The sequence below is a fragment of the Lucilia sericata genome, unplaced genomic scaffold (genome assembly GCF_015586225.1).
Source record: "Lucilia sericata isolate MDLA Ls3-8-SP2 unplaced genomic scaffold, ASM1558622v1 Contig001733F_arrow, whole genome shotgun sequence".
Classification (NCBI taxonomy): Eukaryota; Metazoa; Arthropoda; class Insecta; order Diptera; family Calliphoridae; genus Lucilia; species Lucilia sericata.
Genome location: NW_023995638.1, coordinates 35074 through 43389, shown reverse-complemented (window position 1 = coordinate 43389; position 8316 = coordinate 35074).

Sequence of the window (8316 nt, the reverse complement as noted above, 5' to 3'; positions counted from 1 at the left end):
TCTATTAAATGTCACAACTACTTTGTCTCAGATATCTATTTTATAAAAAATAAAATATGAGCGGATAACACTCTTTTCAGAAAATAAACAAAGAACAGCTGTTATTTGACGCTGTTTGATCTTACATTTGGTTTGCAAGATCAAATAATTATTTTGCCAAACTGATGTAAATTATTTGATTTTCTTATTTGAAATGACAAATTTAACAAGCGTTGAAAATTTCATTGAGTTTTGTTCATAAATAAAGATTTTGTCATATATTACATATTTGTTTAATTTCTAAAACTATGATTTATGTCAAAATTTTAATAGGGTCGCAGATAGCTACAACAATTTAGTCCATATATATCTCTTAATATCATTTTTTAATTAAATATGGAAATTCTCGACCCTTTACAAAAAATTTCAAGCCAATATCTCAATTACAGTCAAAAATATGTTTATTTAAACCTGTGTCCTTTAATTTCATCTTTTTCATATTTTAGTATTAAGTATGAAAGAATATACATTTGGTGTTGAATAAAATATTTGGACAATTTTTAAAAATTATTTAGTTAATTAATTTATTAAAGACTATAACATTGTATATACAATAAAAAAAATTATAATTTTATTATGAGCCACGCACAACAACACCTAAATCACTCCACACAAACCACCTTTCCCGCCCACCGAAATATAAAACACAATTTAATACAATATATCATCAGTTAGTATAATAGCTTTTTTTATTTGAACTGTTTATCTTAAACATAATACAATTAATTCTTACAACCTACTTATATAGTTAATTCCTAACACTACTTATTTTCTATAAAATAATCTGTCATATCGGTATACATATCCAGAAGGTAATATAAGTCCTTTAAATCTTCCTTGTTTTGAGATGATAGAGTTTCATAACAAATCCATCTTTTTCGCATAGTTGAAAGAACAGGATCAGAAGATAGAAGTAAACTATTAAAAATATCTTCATTCTGTGATTGCCTGGAGCATTTTCTTGAGCTGAATAGTTGAACATGCTTAAAATCTCGATTCCTCGCTTCCTGGGCTTCTTCTGTTAACTCTCCAAGTGGAAGAATATTCGATTCAATTATTATTTGACCATTAAACAATACTTTGTGTACTGTTGGTGTTAGTTCCCTCCATGGATACAGAGATAAAAGTAATTTAGAAATTTCAGATGTATATTCCCCAAATCGATTTCCATTAATTTTATGTTTACTATTCAGTGCCATTAAAATAATGTTAACTCTTCGAAGCAACTCCTTGTCGATTCCAGTTATTTTTGAAGTAATTCCAAAATCACGAAAAAACCTTCTCGCCGTATTACCGTCATTTGTACTACCGCAACTTGGAAGTGGTTTGTCGATGTTGAATCACATCTGAACTTTAAATTCTTCTTGGATTAAAATTCTTTAAATTCTTCTTGGATTAAAATCTCGATTCCTCGCTTCCTGGGCTTCTTCTGTTAACTCTCCAAGTGGAAGAATATTCGATTCAATTATTATTTGACCATGAAACAATACTTTGTGTACTGTTGGTGTTAGTTCCCTCCATGGATACAGAGATAAAAGTAATTTAGAAATTTCAGATGTATATTCCCCAAATCGATTTCCATTAATTTTATGTTTACTATTCAGTGCCATTAAAATAATGTTAACTCTTCGAAGCAACTCCTTGTCGATTCCAGTTATTTTTGAAGTAATTTCAAAATCACGAAAAAACCTTCTCGCCGTATTACCGTCATTTGTACTACCGCAACTTGGAAGTGGTTTGTCGATGTTGAATCCCATCTGAACTTTAAATTCTTCTTGGATTCTGCTTTTTTTCCGCAGCTCTCAGTTCTTTCAATTCTTCATTATTTTTTGTTGATTTAGTAAGATTCTCTGGCACACTTCTTTCTATATTTGAGGTCGTATGCTATGTGTAAAAAGTAATCCAAAAATCGTATTCTGGCATGAAGTGGTGAAATTCCGAAAGACAGGACTTCTTCATTAATACTTCTGCTTTTGTTTATATTTGAGAATTGCGACTTTTTCTCATTACATATTGAGCATCTCCAGAAGGAAGAAGTTTCTGTTATGGCATTGCTGACCTTTCCATCAATCATTGTTAAGCTTAGCTGATATGATACGTTAATAGAGAATTCCTTTATTTTTATGCAAATGGGCTCCAGTGCATTTATTTCATCTTTTAAATATTCCACTAAATCTTTTGTTGTTTTCTTTGACTCCTTTATATATTCAAATCCAATGGGTCTACAAAAATTTTTTGAACCCGGAGTTGTATTGATCCATATATCTTCAAATGAATTTCCGATGCTTGACGATGATGGATTAAGGGAATATGAACGAATTCGTAATGGCACTAATGATGACATAAATACACTTTTGTAGTCTGCTAATGTCCGACTTCCACAAGCTTGTTTGTATTCTGGAAGTGCTGATAAACCTCATATCCCCACTTACACATTAAGACAACATCACAGTTATGAATTTTCCTTAGTTGGTCTTCTAAAAAGTCTGACACAATTCTTGATGCTGTGTTTTCGAGCAAAGATGATATATCAATACAAGCATCCACATCATTAACGGCAATAGGTGATGGTAGGATAGTTTGTTTTTTTTTTTCTGGATCGCCTTGTATGATGGTAATATATTGTGTCCTTTTTCATGCAGAGCTTTCCTTAATATTTGGTACTTATTTCGACTGAGACCCAGTTCCAACATAAGCGCTATTGCTTCCCCTTTAGTAAAATTTGATTGTGATGTTGGAGTTGGTATACTTTCCACAATTCGCTTAAGTCGTTTTGGTGATGCATTAGGAAGAATAGTTGTAATATGTACGGCATCCATAGGTTGGTTTTCCTTTTTCAGCATTTCGTTAAATGTATCAGCAATTTCCTCATTTGAGATTGAAAAAAGTTTTTGTGTGACCCTCTTTTTTTTTACCTTGAACATAAGTCTTCGTATGACTTGCAAGGCGCTCCTGTTGATGTGTTGTAAGTTGAGATTTCCACAGTAGTTTCCATCCAACTACAAAATTTTAATCGAAATTTCTTTTGATTTCCATCCACAGACTTACTTTTTACATCAAAAAGTTTTAAAAAGTTTTCAATTTTTGCCTGTTTTGTCTACTTTTCTACTATATGTAGTTTTTATATAATTTGAAATGTCTTCAATTCTTTCTGGCCCTTTTGAAGATACACTCCATAAAACGGAACACAACTCTTCGTACTTTAATGTAATCTTCATTGTAGATTTATTAAATATGGTACTTAAAATCTGAGAAGTTTACTTATATACCAATTCTTGTCATTTCCGATACAGGTATTCCAAAGTAAAAAATTACGAATTGTCTACCTATTAACATTTAGGACTATATTACTATAACCTGTAATTCAGTCATTAATATTTCTTATTAGTGAATGAATCGAAATTATCATTACCTGTATATTTTTACCTACATGATGATAAACGAAACAGAACGAAATGATCTGTCGAAAAAATTTTGGTAAAAAATTGTTATAAATTTCTAAAAATTTAAGCATAATAGGACCTTTCAATTATAAGGATAAGCAAACAAATAGAAAACAGGTAAATATAAGATTTAAATATGTTCTGTCATATTTAATACTAAAATATGAAAAAGATGAAATTAAAGGATACAGGTTTAAATGAACATATTTTTGAATGTAATTGAGATATTGGCTTGAAAATTTTTATAAAGAATCGAGAATTTCCATATCTAACTAAAAAAAGATATTAAGGGATAAATATGGACTAAATTGTTGTAGCTATCTGCGACCCTATTAAAATTTTGATATAAATCATAGTTTTAGAAATTAAACAAATATGTAATATATGACAAAATCTTTATTTATCAACAAAACTCAATGAAATTTTCAACGCTTGTTAAACTTGTCATTTCAAATAAGAAATAAGAATTGAAAAGGTAAAAGGGCATCCCGTAATTCCCAAAAATAGGAATGAAAATCCCAAAAATGGGATTTTTTACTTTTTTGCCCATAGGGTCCACATTTCTTTCAGGGCTGGGAAAATAGTTTTGGAGTAAATAGAAAACATATTGAGCTTTCCAAAACTGCTTTCAGTTTTCTGATCCCAGCTTTGGGATTTTAGAACATGTCGCCCAAAGTTGAAGTTTTGACAAAAAATAGGTCATATTCGGAAATTTTTTGTATATTATTGGAAATTTTGTTGTCTAACTAACAAGAAAAAATTGAGTCCATTTGGTCCAAAATTACGCCCAGTATTCAAAAAAAGGCGGACCAAGGTATGGTAAATTTTGTATCACTAAATTTTTAAATGCCTATAACTCTGATATTATAAGAGATAAGTAGTATGTCCAAGTATGTTTTTTCAAGATCGAGCGCTTTCAGAAAATATAAAAATCTTTGTATTTGGGTGAAAAACAAAAAAAATGGCACAAGTTTAAAAATTTTACATGTCGTAGGTACCCTACTTTGAGCCGCCACAGCGCCGTCCCTGGGGCATCTGCTACGCTCACGCCAAACTTTATCCCGATCGGATCAGCCGTTTAGAAATGCCAGATTTATTTCCAAAAAATTTCCATTCTGCCCCACTGTGCACTGTTTGATAAAACATGAAATAAATATTGCGTTTGTTTGACGCAACTTCAAAAATATTTATTACAAATATTTGGACCAAATATTTTTCAGGTGTGAACGTAGCTTAAGTACTAAAGTACTTTATTTCCCTTATGGAGAACTGTAAAACCCGGCGCATGTTTTGTTTCCGTAATGCAGATACTATTTATAATTTTGTAGATACATATTCACCTGGGGTTCTACCCTGATAGCTTTATTAATCAATGAATTATGCGTATTTGAGTGATTTTCGGATGTGGACCTTATATGGGAGCTATGACCGATTATGGACCGATCCGGAACAAATTTCGTAGAGTAATTCATATGCACACAAAACACATTCATGTCGAATTTTTTCCAGATAGCTTTATTTATCTATGAATTATGCTCGTTTAAGTGATTTTCTGATGTGAACCTTATATGGGAGCTATGACCAATTATGGACCGATCCGGAAAAAAATTCCGTAGACTGATTTATGTATATACAGAACATATTAATGTTGAATTTTATCCCGATAGCTTTATTTATCAATAAAATATGTTCATTTAAGTGATATTCGAAAGTAGACCTTATATGGGAACTATGACCAATTGTGGACCGATACAGATCTAAGTCCGTAGTTTTGATTTCTGTTCATATAATGTCAATATGTACAAAATTTTGTGTTGATATCGATATATTTGAGGAAGTTATTAACGATAAATTAAGTTCCGGGAATATGTACCTTTGTATGGGGGCTATGGGAAATTTTGGATCGATTGTTACAATTTTAAACATAATTAATCTTTAGATGGAAAAAATAATCTGTGATAAAATTTGTCGAATTATTTTTGGTAGTTTCTGAGAAAACTACTCCAGAATTAGGGAAAAAAAACTTAATTTTTTTTAGGTAGTCTGAAAATTTTGCTCATAACTTTTTACGTTGTGAACCGATTTTGCTGATTTTCAATACCAAACTGGTAAACAATGAATATTCTCAGTGAATATGGTTGATGTCATTTGCTTAGTTTTAACGTGAGCGTGTTTTAACCAGACAGACAGACAGACGGACATAGCTAAATCGACTCAGAATTTCATAAGAACCCAGAATATATATACTTTGTTGGGTCTCAGATGAATATTTTTTGGTGTTACACACGGAATGACAAACTTATATATACCCTCTATCACCACTGATGGTGGTGGAGGGTATAAAAAAGACCGTTATAGACAGTTATAAAAAAAGAGACCGTTAATACCTCACACGTGATCCTACGTGACATTCACACGATAGTCAATCGTTTGCCGTAATCTGTTACGAAACCTTCTGTGTTCTTTTGGTGATCTACGATGCCGCCTCTACTAGCTCAGTCTTCGGCGTGGGATCTCAACCCGCATCTACACCAACTGTGGTTCGTCACAACAAAAAAAATAAATATCTAACTACCTAACTTCACTCAATTTCATTTCCATATAACACAAACATTTATAAATTATGGGTAAAGATGTTAATCCCATCTTCGTCGCCCACCCTACCTTGGTCACTTATCCTATTAATGACCCCTTTCATATTCTTGTTCTTATACACATATTTAACAACTCACCATATCACCAACTTACACATCTTCGGCCCACTGTACCTGTAACTGCACAAAATTTAGCAACACATTTTTATAACAAAATTTCTTTTCAAATCACATTTATTACATTTAATACTTAAAATAAACATCAATATAACTTAAACTAACAGGTATGATTTCTATATATATAGCAAAAGGTCTTTTAAAATTCAAATTGTCAAAATACGTTATTTTTTTTAAAATTATTTATATTCTTAGTTAATTGCCTAATAATTATTTCATCTTTTGTTTCCGGGGTTTCTAGCTAACATAAAGAACATTTAAGTTCAAACGAACGGTTACTTTAACCAATAATAATTTTTCTTTTTCTAATTTTCCTTTTTTTTTATTTGAAATAGCTCATAAAATTTCGCTTTCTCCAATTGTTTTCAATTGTTTTAACCAAACAATGAAAATCGACACACGCTATTTATTCAGTTTTTCTATAAACTTGAATAATAGAATGGGTTTTCAAGATTTAAGTAAAATTTTTTTTCTTTTTTTGTTTCCTATATAAGGATGATATTAAAAACTAATTTCTTTTCTAATACTAAACTTAATCTATATAAAATTAATGACTAAACAAAAAAAAAACATTTAACCTATACAAATAACACAATCAAACTAAATAAGGATCAACTAAAACAACTTTTCTATTGAGTTTCAAAACTTTACTCACTATTTTAAAACGTTAAATTTCTATATATTTTTTTTTTTGCAAATCCCTAAAGGAGCTCCCTGAAGGATGAATCTTTTGAGGCTCTAATATACTATTCCTCGCCTTCTTTTTTTTCGAAAATTACTATTATTGTATTTAGTTCGATCCCTTCACAAACAAAGAAAATATCAAACTTAACAATTATATTTCTTAAAAATTAAAAGCCTAAACTTATTCTAAACAAATTAATTATATATAACTTAACCTAACCTAACTCGTATTACCCTAATGCCTTTTTGCTATAAAGTCAATTTTATTTTGTGGAACGTATTCGCAGGTTCTGATTCTGATTAATGGTTCTGATCCAGGGTTTCTTATAGAATTACTTTTCAACTCAAATAATGTGACTTGTAGATGATGTGTGTTATTATACCACTACTGGGCTACCAATATAATTTTAAATATATATATATAAAGAACAGTATTACCTCCAAATTTGAATTTGAATATTCTACTCCCAGAATAGGTGTCGTATGGACTTTTCCGCAAGGTTCATGAGTTATTCTCATACAATTTCCCATCTGCTTGTCCTATGACACGTTTCTATTTTATTAAATATAAAAAAATATTCATCATTTCAAAACTAATCACCTTATTTTACTCTAACGTTTTTATTTTTTTTCTTTTTACTCACTGGTTTCTTTGAATATTCACTATTTCTGGTATATTTGGAAGGCACTTGTACCTGTTGTCAATATATTCTTGAACAGTTTATATTCAATATGTTCACCTTATTGTTATATTTAAATGTAATTGGTACACACTTGTTTCACTTCTGAGTTACTTTCTATATCTGATTGAAATTAACTTTAATTTTCCTAAAAAACCACACAAGAAAGTAACGGACAATTTGTACAAACAAATATTATATATAAAAAAAAAACAACGTTTTCTTTTAAAAAAAGAGACCGTTAATACCTCACACGTGATCCTACGTGACATTCACACGATAGTCAATCGTTTGCCGTAATCTGTTACGAAACCTTCTGTGTTCTTTTGGTGATCTACGATGCCGCCTCTACTAGCTCAGTCTTCGGCGTGGGATCTCAACCCGCATCTACACCAACTGTGGTTCGTCACAACAAAAAAAATAAATATCTAACTACCTAACTTCACTCAATTTCATTTCCATATAACACAAACATTTATAAATTATGGGTAAAGATGTTAATCCCATCTTCGTCGCCCACCCTACCTTGGTCACTTATCCTATTAATGACCCCTTTCATATTCTTGTTCTTATACACATATTTAACAACTCACCATATCACCAACTTACACATCTTCGGCCCACTGTACCTGTAACTGCACAAAATTTAGCAACACATTTTTATAACAAAATTTCTTTTCAAATCACATTTATTACATT